Source organism: Marmota flaviventris, chromosome 15 (genome assembly GCF_047511675.1).
Source record: "Marmota flaviventris isolate mMarFla1 chromosome 15, mMarFla1.hap1, whole genome shotgun sequence".
NCBI classification, from domain to species: Eukaryota; Metazoa; Chordata; class Mammalia; order Rodentia; family Sciuridae; genus Marmota; species Marmota flaviventris.
In genome coordinates, this window is record NC_092512.1 from 6,226,784 (window position 1) to 6,252,088 (window position 25,305).

The following is a 25,305-nucleotide window of genomic DNA, read 5'->3' on the forward strand; positions in this document are numbered from 1 at the left end:
TCAATTCCTTGGGAGGCTGAGGCAGGAGGATCCCGAGTTCAAGGCCAGCCTGGGAAACTTAATGAGAGCCTTCCTCAAGAACAGACAAATAAATCATCAAGTCAGCAAGCTGCTGGATGATACTGGAAAAGAACTGGGCTTGAAGGATAATAGTTGAACCCACCCAGTATGCTTTGGAGGTATCCACACCACCTGGGCAATGCACTCCTTTAAATGCATGTACAGGTAAGAAACAAGCTTTTGTGGGGGTTGAAGGAACAACTGGGAAATGGCAGCTGGGGAAGGCAGGACTCCTCCACAGCCTCTATTGGGCAGATCAGTGTTGACCAAGAGGAAATTAGGAAGATTGTGGAATCAGCTCTGCTGAAAGAGTTCAGGGCACCTCATCCATCCTTGAGAGGCATGACCCAGACATGTCCCAGACAGGACACCTCTACAGAGATGGCCATCATGCCTCAAGAGCAGCTGGCTGCTTGGTGTGTGGGCACAAAGTATATAAAGACCTTGAGGCCAGACTGTGGCTCTTCTGGTCTACACCAAACTCACTGGTTATGTGTGCATACTTGTGTGCATATCTGCATTTAGCCATGATAACTCAGATACGAGCTAGACACACAACCTGACCAGGGTTCTTCATATTGAAGGTGGATCAACATCACAAATGGAGATTTACAAAATCCAACTACTGGATCTGACTCTTCTAGGTTTTTATTTATATATGTATTTCAGTTTATAAAGGACCTTTGTATGTCTAGCCAGAAAGATTGACCCTGCATAAAAAGTTTACCAAGAAGAAATGAATAGTCCAACCAGGACAAGGAGACACTCACAAGTTAAAGGAGGGAAGAGAGACATCCTTGAGCAGAAAATTTCCACCTGAGTTATGAGGACCACACAGAGTTTGAAGGTCCATACAACAGCCTGCTGTGCTCTTTGCCAGACTGACACTCTACCTCTTCCTATTCTCTCCCTGACACCTACCACTTCTTCAGGACCTCACATGTGACACAGGAGTGCTAAGCTTGGCACAGATGGAGCTTATTTAATCAAAAGCCATCCATGTGTACTTCCATGATGCTAGTGGCATCTTCATGCTGTCAGCTGAATACCAGTGGGATTCCTCCTGCCCCTGATTGCTTAGCTACAGTGATATTTACTGTGTATTACCATGCTCTAAAATACATTTCCTGTTTCATCTTTTTTTGTCCTGAATCATCAGTTGCCTCATCCTAGTGAGTGGCAATCTCAATGACCAGTTTGCATGTGGGCATTGAATTGACATTAGTTTAGGGTCTGCTCATCAGGAAACACACTGATGCATTGACTCTTTTATCAGTCACCCATTGAGCGCACTCTTTTTGTGACCTTGAGCTGTATGAGGCTCAGCATTGAGAGTTGAGGAAAAAAGGCCATAAACTCATTTTTCTTTATGGCTGAATAAGATTCCATCATGTGTATAGACGACATTTCCTTCATACATTTGTGCATTCACAGGCACCTGGGTTGACTCCTTAGCTTAGCAATTGTGAATTCAGCTGCAATAAACACAGGAGTGACTACATCACTGTAGTACACTGATTTTCACCATTTGGTTATACACAGAGGAGTGGGATATCTGGTTTGTATGCTGGTATCATCCTAGTTTTTAGAGAAGTCCATGTACTTGTTAATAAATGTCATTGGGAGTCACTAATTATGAAACAAGACATAATTATCAATGGGTTAAAATACCTCTTAGAGTAAACATTTTAGCTCTGTTTTTATGCTTTATTGTACTGAGAAAATTTGTACTCAAGAATATGCATATGGATGGATTTTGTCCTAATAGCATCTCTCAATCTTTAAATTTCCAGCTAGTTTTATGCCAAAAATCAAATAGCACAGCCTTACCATTTTTAAACCACTTAACTGACAACTTGATTCAAATTGGTTTATTTGTTGAAATAGAGTAGAAATCTACTTGTCTTGCTAAATCATTATCATTAAACTCAGTACCTTGTCAGCTTCAACACTATCCTTAATACTAATGAATGTCTTCTGTTAATGAATTCAGATTTTATACTTATTTTCAGATCAGGAAAATGCAGAAGAAACAATGTGTTAAAAATCATGCAGCCAAGCCAGTGTGGTGGTGCCTACCTATGATCTCAATTCCTTGGGAGGCTGAGGCAGGAGGATCCCGAGTTCAAGGCCAGCCTGGGAAACTTAATGAGAGCCTTCCTCAAGAACAGACAAATAAATCATCAAGTCAGCAAGCTGCTGGATGATACTGGAAAAGAACTGGGCTTGAAGGATAATAGTTGAACCCACCCAGTATGCTTTGGAGGTATCCACACCACCTGGGCAATGCACTCCTTTAAATGCATGTACAGGTAAGAAACAAGCTTTTGTGGGGGTTGAAGGAACAACTGGGAAATGGCAGCTGGGGAAGGCAGGACTCCTCCACAGCCTCTATTGGGCAGATCAGTGTTGACCAAGAGGAAATTAGGAAGATTGTGGAATCAGCTCTGCTGAAAGACTTCAGGGCACCTCATCCATCCTTGAGAGGCACCTGTCCAGACAGGACACCTCTACAGAGATGGCCATCATGCATCATGCATATGACACTTTCCCTGACTTGAAGAAAAGTCTAATCGAACAAAAAGTCTGTCCTCTCCTGTTAGAATTCTAAGGCTTAAAACAGTGGACTGATCTCCCAAAGTTACATAGCTCACCAACAGCCAAACAACAGGATGGTTTACATGTCTCTTCTTGTTCTGTCCCTTTGCCACATATTTACTTAATGGGTTATACTTGCATATTAATTAGCAACAAGATACCCAATGGCAGATTTGTATCATTTTTCCCATGCATACTGGAAATGCTGGTTATTAGATTTCCTTCTTAAAATGATCATGCCTTTATATTGTTTGAAATCCATGCACATTTTTTTAGAATTATTTAGGGCAAATTTTTTGATTACTTCTTATCTTAATTGTGTGACAATCACATTCTAACATCATTCCCTAGGCTGGCCTCTGCTTAGATTTCTGAACTTAAAATTTTCTTTGTTGTCCAATAAATTTGCATATCACAAAGTCACCGTACTCTTTTTCAATATTGTTCTTCTTAATAGATTCCCATTTCTCCCTCATTCCCAATAAAAAATACTAATACTCTTGAATCTCTCTCCAAGGCTCTTCTCTTACACTGCAGAGACAACCAGCCTCTCTACTGTGCCACACTCATCTCTTTAACATTGGGGAATGCCATTGCTCACAACTTTCCACATATATTTCTACAGAGAGTGGTTCAAGGAAAAGAAATTCCCAATTTCTTCTATTAATTTACTTGTTAATTAGCTAACATATTTGAGACAATCCTTGGAATATTTTTTTGTGTGTAAAATATATCCAAAATATAGAATGGTAAAAATGAAGGAAGTTTGGTTTTGCTCATACAAAAGTACCTGTGAGTGAGAAGGTCAACAGCATAGAGGTCTCCAATTCATATGATGGTCTTTGCCCTCTTGAGTACAAGGCTTTCAAGGGTAGCCTGGGTCATTTCTACTAAAGCCAGCCCTTGAAGATATATACACAGAGGAAACTGTATAAGGGTTTTAGAATTGAACAGTCAGTACTTTGACTTTCAAAGTTAAAATTCCTCAAATTGAATGCAAGGGAGTCTATCTGTGTCTCCTCAAGAATAAACACTTTTCAAAAACCCTAAGCTGGCAATCTCTTTTACAGTACAAACTTACATTCAGTAAATACTCATTTGCATGTTTCTTCCTGAACTGTAACACAATGGATCCTACTTGCTTAAGAGATTGCCCAGAATGACAGCTGGTTGCCATACAGAACCACAAGCCATCCTCTGCACAAGGCCCAGGTGTGGCTTCTCATGGGACACTATGATAAACAAAAGTCAACCATTATCACAGACCACACATATGCACACAAACATGCAGCTCAGCACATAATCAGAGAGAATATTAAAATAGCAATAGTATTAAACCATTTTTGAAAGAGAAAACTCTCATTAAGAAAAATTAAGACTACATGTAATACACCAAATTATGTTCACAAATTTTGTCTAGGAGTTTTATGGTTTCTGATCTTGCCTTTAAGTCTTTGATCCAATTGAAGTTAATTTTTTAAATATGAAATAAGACAAGGGTCCCACTCCTTCGCTTTGCATGTCAATTTCCAGTTTTCCTAACAGAATTTCTTGCAGAGACTTTCCTTTTCCCGTTGTGTGTTCCTAGTAACCTTGTCAAAGATCAGTTGACCATGCATGTGCATTATTTCTGGGCTCTCTGTGGTTTCATTGGTCAATGTGTCTGCTTTTACAACAGTACCTTACCATTTCGACTTATAGCCTTGTAGTATAGCTTGAAATCATGGAATGTAAAATTTTTATATTTGATTTAAGGTATTTTTCAATTTTTATATGGATGAGTTAAATTTGTGAAGCAAAATCTGAGGTCCAGTTACCTTCCTTTCCCAAGGTGATCATCTTCCTATTGCTCATTTGCAGGGTTTTTCATTTGGAGCTGACAATCTCTGACCCATCCTCCCTTTGTAATCACCCTCTCCCAGCTTTCCTGGCTCCTTCTTGCCATCCAGTTCTCTGAATTTAAATGTCATCTACTCTGGGCATCTGACCCATGGTCATCTAGAAGAACTCTATAAACCAACATCAAATTTACTTTAAAAATGTGTCTTCATCTAACATTAAGTCTTGCACATCTTTGCCTACACCTGTGTCTCTGCAGCTGAAGCACGCTGCAGGAGAACTAGGACTCTGTCTCATTCATTGCTTTTATACCCACCACCTGACCTGGTAACTGGTGTGTGCTTGACACATAGTCATATTTTCTTAATGCATAATTAATTATAATGACTCATTTCTCTGTATTTGGTCTCAGTGGCTCCACCGTGGCTATGTGCACTCATACCTTTAAACTGACCAGTCAAATACTGCGAAGTTTGCAAGCTAAGCTCTCTGAAGCACTGTAGAGGACTGGGGCAGGGAGCATTTTGTTGCCAGTTATTCAAGGGTTATATTGCCAGCTGTCATTTATTATGAGTGACCACAGGACAATTATTTAATCTTCCTAATTCTCATTGAACATATTTGTAAAATTGGAATAATTAAACAATAATATCCACAATGGGCTGTTACATGAAATCAGTTATAATGCAGATAAAGTACTTAGTTGTTCAATAAAGACTTCATTGTGCTGCCATCTATATTTCAAATTTTAGTACCTCTTGGTTCTCAGGATCTTTTTGCCTGAGAATATTGTTGACTGAATCAGAGAACAACAAGGATCCAGGCAGGAGCCAGGCATTACCATGCTCAGAACACTACGTTCATTGCTCTTTTCCGGCAGGTCAGTGGTTACCCATGAGTACTCTGCATTTTACTGAATTGACAAAGATATCCTTCACAGGAGCCTGCCAGATGTTCTCTACCTTCAGTACTATAGAACTATGAAAGGAGGGTGTTCTGTGTCATTAATTATGGGCTCAGTAATTACTTCCTATTGAAGTAATAACTAATTGTGCTAATAAGTTCAAATTGGAAGTGTGTTTAGTGAACCTCAGCATTTTATTATTGGCGCAGTTTCAAACTCCAATTTAGCTCTCAGGGAGGGAAAAAAGCAACTGATTTTGGTTTTGTTTGTGTATATATATATATATATATATATATATATATATTTTTTTTTTTTTTCTTTTTAATGTTGAAATGGCTGTTGGTCCTTTAGATCTAATTCTGAATTGTGCCTTATCCAGTCACTATTCACAGCGATCTCAGGCCATTTACGAGTCCTCCTTGAGACTTCATTTCCATATCTATAAAATGGCAGTGAAGTAGTTAACAAGAAAATCTTTTCATGAGCTCTCTCTGGGTAGGCATTCTTCTAAGGACTTTACATACATTTACTAATTTAAATTATGTAACAATGCCACAGTCATATCATTTCTTTTTTAAAATTTTTTTCTAGTTTTACATGATGGTAGAATGTATTTTGGCATATTATACATACATCAAGAATAACTTGTTCTAATTAGGACCATATTCTTGTAGTTATACATGATGTGGTATTACCCTGGTTGTGTATTCAAATACAAGGCTAGGAAAGTTATATCTGATTACTTCTACTGTCCTTCCTATTCCTATACTCCTCCCTTTCCCTTCCCTTTGTTTAATTCAATGAAATTTTATTCTTTCTCTCCGCCCCCGTCCCTTGTGATGGGTTAGTATCTATGTATCAGAGAGAACATTTGGCCATTGTTTTATGGGGATTCACTTATTTCACTTACTATGACATCCTCTAGCTCCAATCATTTACCAGCAAATGTCATGTCATTCTTCTTTATAGCTGGGTAACATTTCATTGTGTGTGTGTGTGTGTGTGTGTGTGTGTGTGTATATATATATATATATATATATATATATATATATACGCGTATATATTGCATTTTCTTTGTCCATTCATCCATTGAAGGACACCTAGGTTGGTTTCATACCTTGGCTATTATGAATTCAGCTGCTATAAATTGTTGTGGCTGCAACACTACTGTATGCTGATTTTAAGACCTTTGGGTATTTTGGGTATAGACTAAGAAGTGGGAAAATTGAATCAAATGGTAGTTCCATTCCAAGTTTTCTAAGGAATCTCCATACTGCTTTCAATAGTGATTGGACCAATTTGCAGTCCCACTAACAATGTATGTGACTACATTTCTCCCACATCCTTGACAACATTTATTGTGATTTGTAGTATTAATACTTGCCTTTCTGATTGGAGTGAGATGGAATCTCAGTGTAGTTTTAATTTGCATGTTTCTAATTTCTAGAGCTCTTGAAGAACATTTTTTTACCCTTCACAAAACTCAATTCAAAGTAGATTAAGGACGTAGGCATTAGGCCAGTGACCCTACGCCTCCTAGAAGGAAAAGTAGGCCCAACTCTTCATCATGTTGGCTTAGGAGCCAACTTTCTCAACAAGACTCCTAAAGCACAAGAAGTTAGATCAAAAATCAATAAATGGAATGGTATCACATTAAAAGTCTTCACTGCAAAGGAAATCATAAAATGTGAAGAGAGAGCCTACAGAATGGGAGAAAATCTTTACCACCTGCACCTCAGAGCATTAATCAAAGAACTCAAAAAACTTAACACAAAAGAATAATCCAATTAATAAATGGGCAGAGGAACTGAAGTGGCACTTCACAGAAGAAGAAATATGAATTATCATCACCTCCATTTTTTAAGTGAGCAAGTTGAATTACAAAGAATGAGCAACTTGTCCAAGATGGCCCAGTTGTCCAGGGTGAGCCAGCATTTGAGCCAGGCGATCCAGCTCTGGCAGCCGTGCTCTCAGCCACAGTGATGTAGTGCCTATGAAATTATGCATCTCTCCTCTGAAGGAAGCTTGAATCCTTGAGTCTCTGATTAAAGTCTCTTCTACTAAATTAGCTAGATGGGCTGTACAGTAACTGTGAGGCTGTGAAAATTCAAAGGTAAAGACACGTAAGTCATGCCTAGTTCAATATACAAGCTTAGTAAAGTTTTGTTTTCTTCACCTGTCTTTGCTCTATAAGTGAAGCAATTGAGTAGAAAATCAGAGGACTGTAGGAAAAACATTTTTATTTCCAGCCCCACGTCTAAGCTGTTGTGCAGTATCATGGTATCAGACAACTTCCCAGATACATCAAGACAATCATTTTGACAATTGGGTATTAGGTACTTATGAGAAGACATCTATCTCTTTGAAGTCCTTTCTTATCATGTGTTTTGGGTCAGGGAGCCATAAGTTTATTTAATTCTGCTGTTATCATACCATGGAGATCAAGAGCATGTTACATCAGAGTCTAGCTGTGCACACTGTGTGATCTCAAGGTCCTTGTTTATAGACATTGTCAGCATCTCTTGGTTCCCCTGGACCAGGACCACCTAAAACACAGGGCATCGGATCATTGTATCTGTGACACTGTGGGCATGTGATGCTCAGCTTACGCACCATGGCTACTATGCAAAACTCAGTCTTCCTGTAGCGTCTCTGTTCATTAATCCCTCCATCAACAGGCCATGGGAAACAACCCAGCACATGCAGGTAGTTTTACTTGTTAATTTGTACTTCTGAGGTTCTTTGTCGTGGTTTCATAGCAGCTCCTGACTTTCATCTCTTCTTTCCCTTGATGAAACGGAGATGTCTCAAACAACTACAAGTTAGGGAAAAGGAAAAAAAAATCCACCAAGAAAGGACTTGCTCTACTGTTTAACAACTGCTTAGCAACAGGCCAATATCAGATGTCTCAGGTGTTACCTAAGAGATGCGGACAGTAACAGAACCCCAGCTAGGAGATGCTGGGGTTCATGAGGAAGGTATAACTAGGTGATTTTCATATCATATTTGCTCAGTTGTTCCAAATATCCTCATGTGGGATTTATAAACATAGGTGGCACAAAACTGAATACAATATGTATATATATTTCCTCTTCAAACACTTTTTTCTCTCCTCCATCTAGCTTCCTATTATGGGCAGCTGGAGGACATACATGTAATCTTCCCCAATACCTATTGATCCTTACCCAATACCTATTGATTTAAATACCCAATACCTATTGATTTTCTCCACCTCCACTAACACTTCTTTACTTTAGAAATTTATCTTTCTGTCATAAAATGTTGAGCAATATAAAAATGGATATGTACATATGGAGCATTCAAGAAAATCCCTGCTCTACCACCCATTACCCCATGCAGGCCAGCAAAGGGCAAGCTGTATAAAATCAGGGAGACTCTCTTATGGAGGACCATCCTCCAGGGGCACAGCCCTTACAGCACTCAGCTTCTCCACACCAAGAGGTGACAGCCTCTTGGTTGAAAAAATAGGTTGCTGAATCATTTGACAATCCTTTAGATACCCAGCTGGGTATAAATATGAATAAAGCCAGCAGGCACTGGTGTCCCTTTAAGACCCATGCAACAATGCCTAAGTGGTTTCCAGGGAGGAAAGAGAGATGCCTTAAAATGCAACCCCAACATTTTAAACATGAAGGAACCCATAGAGTTCTCATTCCAGAGAAGCTGGTCCTAACTAGATAACAGGAAAAGTCAAGTAGAAAGGGCAGACACAGCTGGCACTCTCCAGTTGAAAACCAAGCATAGCAGTTAAAATGAATCCAAGAATTTTGAAGAGCCTATGGGATGATTATAGAGAACAAGGGACACCTGAGATTACTCATGAATCCATTGTATTCTAGCAGCTGATGCTGATATTTTGAGTAATAAATTAAATACTATATCTCAAAGTGTGTTTCAAGCATTGAAATATGCATTATGTTTATCCTTTTCCTCCCCCTTTTATTCTCCAACTTTTCTTCCTCCTCGGACCTTCCTCCTCCTCCTTCTGACCCTAACTAAAACTGCATCCTGTTCAATACACTGTCTACTTTATTTTATTAAAAACACATTCTACTAGAAAAACAAGTCATCCTGTACATCACATACTTCTTAAAAATAATGCATTGCATTTCAACTTTTCCAGGAAAATGAATTCATGAAACATAAGAACAAGTTTAATATTGAATGCAAAGTTATCACCACCCACAGATATTAACTGATTTGTTATTTTAAAGCATTTTATAGTATTCAAGCTGAAATGCATATATGTGTCATTTGTATCTCTCAACTGTCTACCTGTGGGTCTGTCTACCTGATTGTATGTGGTAGTGACTGCTCCAATTAGATGTGGGATAAAAAGCAGAGATGGCAGGCAAGGTTTGGTTCAAATTCTCTTTTTATCTACTTGATGCATCTTTTTCCAGATCTACTAAGTTCTCCAAGCAACACAGCAAGTGCAGTGTTCGAGGCCCAATGCACATCGGTGTTGGCTGCTAAGTACCTAAATGACTAGCCCTTTCGGGCACAAGGCCCGATTGTACTTCTAGATCTCTTGGCTCTGGGCATAGCTCAGTTTCCCAATGCATATTTCACTTAGTAGTTTAACAGTCTCCAGATTTCCCCTTTCTTGTGTTTTGGGTTCTTTAGCACATTCACTATCCAAGTTCTGTCAGTCTTAGCCTACTCTCATTTAAGGTGAACAAAATATTATGTCTGTTTAGGATGCAGACATCCTCCCTGTTGGTGGTGATCCTATGCTCAACACTCCCTCACACAGTCAGAGAGTGCTGCACCCAGCTCCGGGAGGAGGCCTGAAAGAGGAACCTGGCAGTCCTGATCACAGCACTTTCAACAACTGACCCATATGCAAGTTTGCTTGATGCTTCTGTTTAAAGGCATCTTATCTCATATAACACTGAGCTCACAGAGAACAGCACTGTTTCTCAAGATGGATGGAAGGTGATCTATGTCAAACATTTACTCCATAAGGCATATAGGCTTCTTGCTCTTAGGAGCACCAGATAATGCTATACCACTATCCTTGAGGGATATTTTAAAAGTCTAAAAATGTGAAAATATGATGTTAAGCACAGTCAAAATAGTGATTGTTTCCATTGGGAGAGCCAAAACAGGAGGGCAGTGCTCAGCCTTGTTTGACTGCCCTGGGAGCATGCCCATGGGGTGACTCAGCCTTTTGTGGTGTTTCACATGTTCATGAATGACCTCCGAAATGCCATAATGATATGAGGTTATGAGTAAATGTCAGCGAGTAGGCATGTTTGATGATACGGAATCCATAAATAATGAGGATTGAATGCACTCAGTTTTTTTTTCTGTTGTTGTTGTTAAATGCAGCACAACCTATCTTGTCACAACTAGTTAAATCCCATTTAACTTAAAAACAGCACACTACAGGGACACAGCCACATCCATGTTTACAGCAGCACAATTCACAATAGATAAACACTGGAGCCAACCTAGATGCCCTTTAGTAGATGAATGGATAAAAAATATATGGCATATATACACAGTGGAATTTTACGCAGCATTAAAAGAGAATAAAATCATGACATTTGCAGGTAAATGGATGGCACTGGAGAAGATAATGCGAAGTGAAGTTATCCAATCCCCAAAAAACAAATGCTGAATGTTTTCTCTGATATAAGGAGGCTGATTCATAGTGGGGTAGGGAGGGGGAGCATGGGAGGATTAGATGAACTCTAGGTAGGGAAGAGGGGTGGGAGGATAAGGAAGGGGGCAGGGGATTAGCAAGGATGGTGGAATGTGATGGACATCCTTATCCAAAGTAAATGTATGAAGACTCGAATTGAATGTCAACATACTTTATATAGAGAGATATGAAAAATTGTGGTATATATGTGTAATAAGAATTGTAATGCAAAAAAGTACATGGCATGAATTGGCATGAACATACTTTATAAAGATGAAAAATTGTACTCTATATGTGTAATAAGAATTGTAATGCATTCCACTGTTGTGAATTTAAAACAATAAAATCAATAATAAATAAGTAAATATATTGCCACAGTCCAGCTGGGCACAATAACCGGGAGGTGACAAGCGACTTGAAGGTTGAAACAGGAACTGCTTTATTGGGGGAAACTCAGCAGGAACTGAGCAGGAACTGAGCAGGAACTCAAGGTAGCGGGCACCCAAGGTAGCAGGAGCCGCTTTATTGTGGAGCAGCAGAGGTATAAATACCTTACTGATTACACACAACTTGTCTCAATTAGCATCATCTAGATACAGCAGTCAGCCAATAAGGAATCCCCACCATCTTAATGGCTCCGGGGCGTTGCCTCACAAACCACTCCTCCTGGCAAACTGCCAGGTGCCATCTTGACTTGATTTGTGGTCCCCAACAATATATAAATCCTTACAACATATATAATTCTTACAACAATACTGAGAGACAGGATTAAACAAGATAAGGAGATTAATCAACTGGGCATGATCTAGGCATAATGATGCATTACTGTAATAATCCCAGTGGCTTGGGAGGCTGAGGCAGGAGGATCACAATTTGAGGTCAGTCTTGACAATTTATCAAAGCCTACTCACAGAATAAAATTTAAAAAACCTGAGGATGTAGCTCCTAGATATAGTACTCCTGGGTTCAACCCCTGGTTCTGGAAAAAAAAATGTACATGATGATTCTATTTCAAAACTCAGGGCACATGCCTCTACCCAGATGCCTTCTGCATTTTCAGGTGGAATCATCTGTGTCTATGCTGATCCCAAACTGGAGATCCTGATCCCCTTGCCTCAGTCTGCACATTCTCTTCACATTGCCAGTGCAACAGTGAGTATCTGATGTAGTAGAAAATCCCTGACCACAAATTGATCTTCAAGGGCATTAATGAAATAGTGTTCATCAGAAGTGAAAATTCTAAACAAAAATGTATAATGTGGCTTCAATGATCTTCTCACCACACCACCAATACACCTAAGGTCATTCTTTGAGGTTGTTCAGCTGGCAGTTTCCAAGGTCTGCCCCACAGAGCCAAACATTAAAGGGTACTCTCAATTTGGAGGTGGGCATAGAGAAGTGTGTGATAGAGAATTACCCTCAGGAAATGCAATGATCTGAATGTTTCTCCTGGAGAGTGAGAGCATGCACCTTTGCCTTTCAAGTGCTTCTGTAAATCTTGTACAAAATAAATTTATTTAATTTAATATTTTCCAAAGGAGAACTTCATATATTCTCTCTCTCTCTCTCTCTCTCTCTCTCTCTCTCACACACACACACACACACACACACACACACACACACACACTAAACCATGGAGGTGGTTGTTAAATATAGAGGCACTGCTCAGGCACCAGTCCATGACACATTTTTTTCGAAATGAGGTTATATTGGTCTGATATCTGATGGAGGATATGAAAATCAGAAAGATGGAATGACTTGCCTACTTATAGCTACAAATTATTTAACAGCTAAACCAAGAACTGAATCCAGAATCTCTGAACAATAGCTCAGTGGGTATTTCTGTCACTTAAGCTTGTCTCTGTAGGTATCTCTCTCATCAGCTCTATATGTGTCTTGTAAGTGATTAGTAGATTTTAATTAAGAACATTTTCATGAGGGACCATAAGGTCACTGCATCCTTGGAGGTGGATGATCAGGCATCAAACATCAAATTTGGAGCAGAGCATGGGATAAACGCATACTAAATGCACCATATATTGATTTAGCTGCTTAATATATGTTATTTTAGATAATTTAAAAGTCAAGTCTGTGACAGACTTGATTAGCCTCAATGTACAAGCAAGAATACTAAGTTTCCAGCAGGTTAAACAATAGCACCGTTTCTCCCTGAAGGTAAGACAGAGTCTGACTCTCAACCATGGGTCCAAATGGTGATTCCGTAGAATGAAAAACAGAATCAATATAGGCTTTTGAATTTTCTCAGTGTTGGGTAAACTTCTGCAGAGAACAGGAAAGTAAAAGTTTTTTTTTTTTTTTTAGAAGGTGCTGATTTTTCCATCATTTTTTGTTTCTTGATTTCTCCCCATTTTAAAACTTCCCTTTCTATTTTTCTTATCTGCATATGACTGACAAAATGTTTCTTTCTCAGTTCTCAGTGGACACATCCATATCATTACCACTGTGAAGAAGTCTCTTGTGGTGACTCTACCAGTCACTACCTTCAAGTGTGTCTGGGCTGGGAGCTCAGCTGCCTTGTTCAATCACAGGACTGCTGGGGAAAAAATACAACATGAGGCTTTGGGCTCTTTCAGAATCTGCAAAACATCATCAGGTTGAGGCCCCAACCTCAACTTTTTCTCAATACCTATAGCATTAATTTCTGAGCTCAGATGCCTAGAGGGGAAATTGATGTTGCAAAGTGCAGTCAGCCATCTGTGTGACTTATTTTAGAGCTCAAGGAAAGACCCCCTCCACCCCTGTGCTTACTGGTTTTGTATCATAAACAATGTTTGATTTTGTTTCTTGAGCTTTTTGTTTTTTGCTAAATATCTTAGAATTTGTCTGGGTTCTTTCCTTCATTTATTCTGTGCTTTGGTCACATGAGGCCACTAGTGCATGCTGACACACACCAGGGGGTTTCTCACCTTTGTGCCATTCCCACTCCATCCTGTCTGTTAGAAGAAAGCATATGCTTTTGCAGTCTCTGTGGCCTGCATGCAATCACAGTTCCCTTCACCCTGTGAGTTCCCAGAGAACTTGGGCATCTAGACCATTTGCCTGGGCTCTCAAGAAGTCCCAGAGTACCAGTGACCGACTCGATACATGATTTTTGTCCTGGTGAATCTATCAATGGTGACCCACTTTCATAACTCAGAGTACATGGTTTGGCACGTGAATTTTGTCGACCCCTATCTTCCCTAGCTGGGGATACTGGCCTTTGCCCTTCCTGAGACGGTGAGCTCCTGGTAGGTCTTGAATCACATTCCATTCATTAGGGTTTCCCCCATGGCTACTGTTGTGTAGATTCAATAGACATGTGTAGAATGAAAAAAAGAAAACATATTTCCCAAGCTTCCTGGATCCATATTCCATGCTCTTTACAAAACATCACATTGGAAATGCAGGTGATTCCACAGACAATGGCTGCAATGGTCCTTTTCCTTCAATGCCCTTCAGCGAAGGTGCCCTCACTGAGAAGACCTTCCCATTCTCACTCAGACACACCGTTTCCCTCACCCGCCTTAGGATGGCACCCACCTGTGCACATTGGGTGCCCCCATCCCTCTCCTTAGAATTGCTTAGTTTGAAATGGCCTTGAATCAAACCAGGCTGCTTTTGTCACCAATGCCCACAGCACTTCAAATACTAATAATCACTAGTAGTGGCTGCCTGTTCTCTGTGTGCTGGGCGTGGTGCCAGGTGGTTCATAGGTCTTATTACCTTTAATCTGCTTAGCAACCTTATGAGTAGATAACATTATAACCAACTTTAATTTCAAGGAAACTGAGGCTTAAATGTTAACTTATCAGGTTTATAGTGCCAATAGATCTTGGGTTTGAAATTTAAAATTAGGTTTCTCTCATTCCATATCACACTGGTGCATTTTCTAAAGGATGAGACTCCTTATTTATTTGAATCAGGATTTTATTTTCTATTTCTATTTGTATTTATCTTCAGCTGCATTTTTCTAGATGTGTTTTTTCCCCAAACCAAAGCCCTGCTTCTACTGTCTTCTGAAAAAAGAATCAGCATTAATGTACAGCACAAGTGTCCTTTATCTTTCTAGCTCACAACCCTGAAAGGAGGCAGTTGGCAGTTTATTGAATGGCGTGTGCTTTCTTTGCCATTCTCTCTAGAGACACTCATTATCCACAGATCCAAACAAAAGGAGAGCCTAATACGAAAATGCTGCCCAGCCTTCAGCCCTGTGGAAGGAATTTAATTCTTGGCTTATTTCACAAAATCCACCAAGGCATCTTTCAATACTTTAAGCCAGAAACACGGCTGAAGAAATTGCTCACCATGGGTGTCTGAGCCACCTGGGAAGTGAAGTCCTAAATCCACTTATAAATTGTGTTTCACATCTTGCTTCATTAATGATGCTGACTAAGTGCAAAGAGCAATTCAACACGTTGCTCCAACAGGCATCTGTCAGCTTGGGACATACACACTGAGCGGTTCTCAGTTGCTGTGCATTATTCCCATTGATTTTGATGAAATAGGCAAGATAGAGATTATTTAGACTGTTTCCAGAAAAGAAAATCTAGGCTTAGGAAGTTAAATGAAGCAATGATGAGCTAATAAAGAACAGAAATGTCTTAATTCCAGTACCAGTTTTCTTTCTTCTCCTTTTGCTCTGCCATGCACATGTAGAAAACTCTGAATTAACCCAAAGTGAGACTATTTTGTAATCAGCTTATGTAGTATCCTGAAGATTTTAAATGCATCTTCCATTTATTGAAGCATACAACTTATGCATCTTAAAATATCAAAAATCAGTTCACACAGGGCAAGCCAACAAAAAGACATTTCAACCAAGTCAGTCTGAAAAGCCAGGCTGTAAGTTGCTTTCAAATTGAGAATCGTCTCACACCAAACCAGAATTTCACAGACTGGTTAATAACTGCTCTACAAAAATAGGGTTCCAGGGTCAAGTGCATTTTGTAAAATAAGGGTTCTACATTGTGTGCATGGAAATTCTACATTGAATTAAAATCTGAAAACCCACAGTAATTTTTCATTTAAAAACTCAATTGTAAAGTGGTCAGTTTTGTTATAAATTGTATTGGTGAAACATTTAAGTGAGTTTATTCATTCCATTTTGAGGCAGATAGATTGCTGTCTTTGGTGTACAGTCTGAGGTGACTTTCTTGAGACCCTTACCATTCATGAGTGCACCACATTCATCTTCATACCCCTATGACTTATTCTAGATTCATCTAGGCTGTGAAGTCTATCAATAGTGCGCTTTTGGAGCTGAGTGCTTTATTCATTATATTGCTATGTCACCATTTAATTGACATTTCAAGTAAATGAAAACCTTGGTTGTTTCCAGGTTTTTGCCTTTATGGAAATGCTAAAATAGATATTTGTTATTGTAACAGGAAATTGATGTGGGTTTTTATTTTTCTTGGATGACGGATCACAGGTATGAGACTGCAGAGTCATATGATATTGATTGTTAGCTATTTGGAACTGCCAGATAGTTGCAGGGTGGCTGGAATATTTTCCATTTTCACCAGCAATGTATGATTCATCTAGTTCCTCTGAATCCCTGTCAGCATTTGATGTTGTCATTTTAAAAAAATTAGCTATTATGATAGGTATGTAGTGATAGCTCACTGTAGTTTTAATTTTCATGTCTCCATGGTGAATATTTTTCCTGTGCATATTTGCCATCAGTGTATATCTTTAGTGAAATGCTTATTCATATATTTTGCCCATTTTATAGGTAGATATTTTACATCTTTTAAAAGTAATTAATTTTGAAGAATGACATTTTCTAGATATTATTTATCAGATATGGGATACTTCTCTCCCAGTCTATTGTTCAAATTTTGATTCTCTTAACAGAAATTTTGTTGACCTAAAGTTTTTAATGTTGTAATTTGATTTATACATTTTTTTATTATGAATTATATTTTTGACTAAAAACTATTTACTTTGCCATTAGTCTGTTAGATATTTTATATTTGTTTCTAAAAGGTTTTTAATTTTATATTTTGCATTTGTGCATGATTAGTTTTGACTCAAAATTATTTATATCATGAGACTACAAGTTTTTTGATTTGTTTGTTTTTGTTTCCTGTCAAAGTCCTTCAAACCAAGATCATTTATTGAAATGGCTGTCATCTCTTTATTAGATTTATTTTGCACTATAAATCAGTTGGACATATTCCTATAGTTCCCTCTATGAGTTCCTTCTTCTACTCCATTGGTCTGCACATCTATCCCTCTATCAGTGTGGTGAGACTTGATTGCTCCAGCTCTGTAAGTCGTGAAATGTAGAGTTACTCCTCTCCTTTTATCTTTTACATTTTGCCCCGTTTATCTTGTATTCTTCTGTCTTGCTGAATACACTTATTAGTTGTAGGCAACAGTGGCATTTGAAAACAGTCTCATTTCTATATTCCTATATTTCTTATTTCCATATTTCTGTATGTCCTTTATTTCCTTTTTGCCTTCCTATGCTGGCTAAGTTTCCCAATCTTAGAAAGAATGATGAGAGCTGAGATCTTTCCTCATTTTTTTGTTTTCTGTTTTATTCTATCTGGACTGATATAAGAATACGCCTTTTTCACCTAAAAACATGATGGAGTCCATCAATTATTGGACATGGAACTGACTCTGCACGTGGAGACTAAACCTACTATGTTTCTGAGGACATGATTCTGGTTAAGTATAGCTAAGTATTGTAAGTGAATGGTCGATGAAGAGTTTTCACATCTGTGTCCGTGAAGAACTTTGGTCTTAGGATTTTACAGACCAATTATCTTTGCTAGTGTTGACATTAGAGCACAAACTCTGGAAGTCAGTGGGGGAAAGGTTTCCTCTTCTATTTTCTGAAATGTGTTGTGTAGAATTGGTGTTTGGTTTTCTTTCTTTCTTTCTTTTCTTTCTTTCTTTCTTTCTCTCTCTCTCTCTCTCTCTTTCTTTCTTTCTTTTGTGTATTTCTTTAAACATTTGTCAGAGATCTCTAATAGAATTGTCAGGGCCTGAATGAATATTTTTTAAGAATTTTATAAAATTATAATTTCAATTTCCTTCATAGTTGCAGGGATGCTCAGTGCATGTACTTCATATGAGGTGGAACATGATTGTGTTTGCTAGGAACTGATGTAAATCCTCCCAATTATGTGTTCCCCATGTTTCATTAGGACCCTGTTAAAGTTTGGGGGGTCTGCAGTTGCAACCATGTTTTATTCCTGATCACATTAATTTGTATCTTTCTTTTTCTGTTTTTTTTTTTTTCTTTCTAATTTGGAGGTCTTGTTAGAAGCTATTAATTCTATTGTCTATTGATTTAATTATTTTTTAGAAAAGCAGCTCTTTGTTTCATTGATTGTTTTTACTGTTGTCTTTCTGTTTTCAATTTCTTGTTTTCTTTCTTGTGCTTAATTTTATTGTTTTCTTCTTTCTGCTTGTTTTGGACTTATTGTTTTTTTTTTTTTTCCTTTTTCAACACTCTGTGGTAAGAGGTTAGAATATTGCTCTGGACCATTTGTCCTGTTTTATTTCATGCATTTACCGCTAAAAATCTTCTCATCACTGCTTCATGTACACACATTTCAGCATTTCAGTATATTACATTGTAATGTTCATTCACTTAAAAAACAATGTTTTTTAAACATTTTGCTGAAGACTTTGTTTCTGATCCAAGATTTATTTAGAAAGTCTTGTTCCATTTCAATCGGGCGCTCATCAGACCTGGGAGATGTAATGGTGGATCAAAGCCACAAGGCAGAGATGAACCTTCTGCTCACTCAGGATGGGGTCAGCAGGGGCCTTAAGAGCAGGGAAAGGGCCAAGTCCCACTCCATGTTCCCTAGTGCAGTGCCATGCTGCTCTAGAGCCCAGGTTCTGCACAGATGTCCAGACCCTGTTGGGAGAGCTCCGGACAAAAGGCTCCAATAGTTTCATGGAGCCTGAGGTGTGGACAGGCAGAGCACTGATGACAGGGAGGGCCTGAAGCACAGAAGTGCCAGCCTCTGAGTGGGAGGGGAGCCGTCTTCAGGTTGTCCTTTCTGTTCCCATAAAGGGTTCCTGAAAGAGGCAGGTGTGTGAAGAGGACCTGGCCTAAGGAGCCAGATGAGGAGACGGAGGAATAAGTCACCTGAGCCAGGAATACCAATATGTGAAGACCATGCCTTCAACTGGACAGCAACTCCATCAGAGACTCTCATTCACTGACCCTGCACCGGGTCTGATGTGGGGGCAGCTTCCTCTTAACACCTGCCAGGTAAAGCCTTTGCATTGCCTAAGGTTGGGCCAAACAAAAACTTTTTTTTTTTTTTTAATACCAGGGATTGAACTCAGGGTACTCAACCACTGAGCTACATCTCCAGCCCTTTTGTTATTATTTTTATTTTAATTTTGAGACAGGGTCTAAGTTGCCTAAGGCATTGCTAAATTGCTGAGGATGGCCTTGAACTTGCCATCCTCCTATTTCAGCCTCCAAGCGACTAGGATTATAGGTGTGAGCCACCATGCTCAGCAGTTCTTTTTATTTCTTTGTTCTTTTCAATCATGAGATAGACATCTCAATCCCACTCTTACGTTTAAAGACCTTCATAAGAAACATCAGTTATCCTATTATAGGTCTGAATAGGTCAGATTTTGTGGATCTGAGTCAATAACCAGGTAACTAATGGGAGTCTACAGGAGACCAGGACCATTATCAAGATTCTAGCCAGAATCATGAGGTTTGCCTGGAGGACTGAACCAAATTGTGAATCCCAATATTCATCCAGCCAGGAAGAGATATCCCATAGCCCAGATGGGGCTACCATAGTGAGTCATGATCCATGTCCTTAAGTTTTGTATAGATCCTGTTTTCCTGGCATAAGTATCAGTTTAGGTACAGGATGGCTGTGGTCAGAAGCTGAAGATTACCTAAATCCTTCCAGGGCTGAGATGGGGTCATGATAGGGCCACAAAGTACACTAAGGTTTGCTACCAAGAAGTACAATCCAAGGTGCATGTGGTGCCCCAGAAACAAAGCACTTGCAATGTTAGGTTATCCCCCAAAAGATATGCATCCATGATGCAGTAGGGGGATTCTGATGGAGTGTCGTGTCTTGGGGTCTGCTGCACTCGGGCTCTTCCTCCAGTCTGGAAAACACTGCTCAACTCTGTTGTCTGATCCTCAAGCTGGTCAAGTGTGATCATAAGTGTTTGGGGATGTTCTGGTTATCTTTCTGTTATTGATTTCTGATTTGATTCTCTTCTAGTTGAAGAATATAGAGAACATAATTTCAAAAGAATGGTGTTTATATTGTTCTGTGTGTGTGAATCCAATAGAACTGGTAAATTCACTGAGAACTTCTAGCCTGAGCACAGGGCAGATATGAATTATTCACAGGTCCCCTAATTCACAGAAATGCTACAAATAAACTAGTTCATAATGTCAGCAAATCACCCTCCTGAATATTAAGTGTATATGGGGATCACTAGGATAGAGTCAGGACACGGTCAGAGATGAGACATAGAGACATTGGAAGATAAGCTGAGGAGAATCCCATAGGGTGAACTTTCCTAGAGCCTTTTAAATAAAGCCTGTTTTCTACATGTGACCTGCCCTGTAAGGACCTCGACACAGCCCATAGGACCAATTTTCATCTCCAATCTTGCTCTCTGAGAAGTTATTCCCCTAGCAATGATTTATAACAACAGTCCAGGGGCTAATGGGCAAGAATGCAAGGTGAATATGAAATCAGCAGTGGCCTGGAAGACCTGGTGGATAGACAGTCTGTGAACCACACTACCTGGGCAGGGGCTAGCTGAGAGACGGACCATACTGGCAATTATATGAGCTGAGACTCGGATGGTCATCCAAGAGTCACTGGTTCTGTAACACCTCACTACACCGAAGGGTCTCTGCCTCAGCTCCTGCAGCTTCTTCCCTTTTAGCTGCTTTTATTTGCCCTTTTAAGGAAGAAATGCCTTTCTCATGTAGATGACAGGCATCTTATATAGTCACCAGCCAAAGGAGACAGATTTTGGAAACCTGTGGTGATTTCATCATTCTTTTGTTTCTGTAAAAGTGAACATAATTAATGACCTAATTTACAAACTTCATAGTCATGAAGTCTTGTTCTCTATAGTCAGATAGTATAGATTTTTATTTCTTTTGGTTATTTTTAGTTGTACCTGACAATAGGATTCATTTTTACACAATATAAAGCATAGAATAGAATGTGTACTAATCCAATTCCCAGTACTTCCTCCTTCCTCCTTTCCTCCCACCCCCGTTTCCTTTCCTCGATCTACTGACTATTTGTGATCAATCATAAATATCCAGTTTACTCCGTATTTGACCATTACCATAGAATTATGGTGATAACGACCCTGTAACTAAGAAAGGGTGTTGCTTTTCTGTTATATAAGTGCATAGTGTTGAGTCAGGTACTGCATCTGTAAAGAATTCAACAGTGAGCAACAGAAATTGACTGGCTGATTTAGGCCAGATACATGAGGTATTGGAATGATAACTGGAAGTCACAGCATGGCTGGGTGTGCTGGAGTTCTAGGATCAGAAAATGAGCTGTGTATCCAAAGGATGCCGAGTTGCAGAGATCCGGTGCCGGCACCACCACCTCTGTCACTCTGGAACTCACAGCCATGGGCTGTCACCTCTCTACCTCACACAGTCACTGGCCTGGCAGCTCATCATCACTGGGGAAACCATTAGAACAGGCATGAGCATCCCCAACTGACTAGCTTGGAGGAGGAATTGATTTCCCCATAATATGGTATCCAGGGAGACATTCTCCCACCTAGGAAGGAACCCTGAATTCAAAATGCCCAACATGCAGTAGCAACTGAGAGCATTGTTATCATTAGGGCTCTATCATTGTTATCACTAGGACTCTATCCTGGTGATCCAAATCTTTCTGAGAAATCAGAAGATTAGGATTCCAATGGAGTTATGTCCAAATACAGAGCCGAGATCCTTAGCTCCTTTGCTGTTCTCTTCCCTCAAGTAATCTCTTCCCTGACAGAGGCAACTGACAGTGAAAACTGCTCCATGAGAAATGCAGTCCAAGTGCAAAGAATTCTTGCTCCTCACCAGATTTTCTAGATGCAAATGCATGAATGGTATCTCATCATGGATAGGGATACAGGTACTGACGTTGCTGCCTGGTTGGAAACCCTGACTCTGTTACTTGCCAGCTCTGTGATTTTAGAGAAGTTATTCAATTCCAAGTTCTTGGATTTCCATATATAAAACATAGGGATGAAAAATAGGATCTACTTTAGATGATTATGGAGAAGATTAAATAATTTATTATGTATCGAGTTGTAAATGCAACATACACATGAGATTTCATTAATGTCGGATGAGGATCAGAAGCATTGGGTTTTAAGCTTTTCCAGTGTCAGACACAAATAATAAAGTCAGAAGAAATATGTGGAGAAAAGGCAGCCCTTTGAACCAGGGAGAAGATACCAGGACTTTCAAGGCAAAGGGTCGTCTTGATAAAAGCAGATGAGAAATGAATCTGTATTCAGTCTCACTCCAGGAAGAGAAACTTCCCACTGGCTGTAGTTTTTAAGAGCCATCACTTTCCTCTAAAGTGAAATCAAACAAATAAAAAAGATAATTGATCCTCACTGGAAGAATTTCACAAAGGTTAGCAGATCATTTTCTTTTGTGATTCTAGTGACTAAAAACACATGAATCTACATAATTTAGTTTCAGTCCCCAACAGTGGCAGAAATGAGGCTGTTTCAAGATTAAAAATTAAAAAATGAGGTTGATTTTAAGGGGAATTATACAATTTTACTTTCTTTTTGACTTGGATACTTGGGGTATGGAATCATCATAAAAGAGCAAATGACTATTTTAAAAAGCAAAAATAGATATTTCCTGTCAAACATGGGAGTTACCTTAAATGTGAAATATCCTGTGACAGTCCTTGGGAAATAGGGACCATGATGCCCTGAGAGATGGTAAGGTATCCTGCAGCAATTCTGGAAACCTAACCCTTGGTCTGTGCTCACCCACTGGCCAGAAGTGACAACTCTGACAGCTTTGCCTGTCAGGAGATGGGTGCCAATTGAGCTCAAGGTCCCTGCTGTGCAGTACATGGTCGATGGTGATGGATGTGATTCTGTGAGGGGCTTCCTCATTTCTCCAGCCTACCATCATTTTCCTTTTCCAGTTGTCTCAACCCGACCTGGCAAGTTGATGGGATTCTCCACACTATCATAAGTGAACACACAATTTAATCAGAATATGAAACTCCTCTGGCCAGATCGTCTTGGCTGGGCCAAGTGATGTCTCTGGAAACTTTCTGCCACCGTGATAAACAAACCATCTTTATTTTCTTCTTCTTCTCCGCATATTTTTTGTAAGATGGATATTAAGAGTGGAACTTCCTGTGGACACCTTTGCCACCACTGTGAAAGGATGTTGCCTAGGAATGAAGATGTGGCTCCAGAGGAATTGTGTCCACACCTGGAGACACAGGTGGCCCTTTCCAGACTCATGAGTTAGCATTTTAGGTTACAATTGTTTTACCTACTCTCTGAAACTTTCACTCAAAACCACTTTTTCTACATCCTTCACCAACACTTATTGTTGCCTGTATTCTTGATGATTGCCATTCTGACTGGAGTGAGATGAATGAAATCTTAGAGTAGTTTTCATTTGCATTTCTCTAATTGCTGGAGATGATGAACGTTTTTTTCATATGCTTCTTGATCTATTGTATTTCTTCTTCAATGAAGTGTCTGTTCAGTTCCTTAGCCCATTTATTGATTGGTTTATTTATTAATTGATTGATTTATTTAGGTGTTAAGTTTTTTTAACTTCTTTTTATGTCCTAGAGATTAGTGCTCAATCTAAGTTGCATGTGGTAAAGATTTTCTCCCATTCTGCAGGCTCTCTCTTCATTTTATTGTCTCCTTTGTTGAGAAGAAGCTTTTTAGTTTGAATCCATCTCATTTATTGATTCTTGATTTTTTCCTCTTATGCTTTAGAGTCTTGTTAGGGAAATAGGTTCTAAGCTAACATGATGAAGATTTGAGCCTACATTTTCTTTCAATAGGCACAGTTTCTCTGTTGTAGTACCTAAGTCTTTCATCCACTCATACATTGCTGGTGGGAATGCAAATTGGTGCAACCACTATGGAAAGCAGTATGGAGATTCCTCAGAAAACTTGGAATAAAACCACAACTTGGCCCAGCTACCAACTCCTCATTTTATAGCTAAAGGACTTAAAATCCGCATACTACAGTTAAGCAGTCACATCGATGTTTATAGCAGCTCAATTCACAATTCACAATAGCTGAACTATGGAACCAAACTAGATGTCCTTCAACAGATGAATGGATAAAGAAAATGTAATAAATATACACAATGGAACATTACTTAACCTTAAAGAAGAAAGATATTATGGCATTTGCAGGTAAGTGGACAAAACTAGAGAATATCATGCTAAGTGAAATAAGCCAATCCCCCCAAAATACAAAAGCCAAATGTTTTCTCAGATGGGTGCTGATCATGGTGGGGAGAGGGGTTGGAAGAATGAAGGAACTTTGGATTGTACAGGGAGGAGTGAGGGGACAGGAGGAGTGTTTGGGTGGGAAGGATGGTAGAATGAGACAGACATTAGTACCTTATATGCATGTATAATTACACTACTGGAGTTACTCTGCACCATAACACATCCAGAGGAATGAGAAGTTGTGCTCCATTTGTGTACAATGTGTCAAAATGCATTCTATTCTCATGTATAATTAATCAGAAAAAAATCTAAAATAATTAAAAAAAAAAACACTTAACGTAATACTGTTGAATAACAAATTTAGCCTCCTGATAACCAGTAATTAAAAAAAAAAAGAGTGACCTAGGAGATCTTGGACAAATCATTTAAGGACAGAGATACTTGATTCCCATATTTTCTAATTATCTTGCAATATTTTTCTGAGTTATTTTAAAAGTGGTGGTGCTACATACTATTAGATTTCCAGTATTTAAGTTTATACCTAGTCTCCTCTATTGAACTGCAGTTTCTTAAAGAGAAGTGTCAGGAGCTGCCTCATAGGAACTGAGCTCCCCTTAGCCTTGAGCGATGAGAATGTGGATCTGGGACGAGCCAGCCATGGGCTGTGTGTGGGTGAACTAGGAGCATTGAGCGCACAGGGTGGCCTGAGCCCACGTTGCCCCTCTGTTTGGCCAGGCCTTGCTCTGGTCTTTTCACTTGCTCTGCCATGACCCCTACA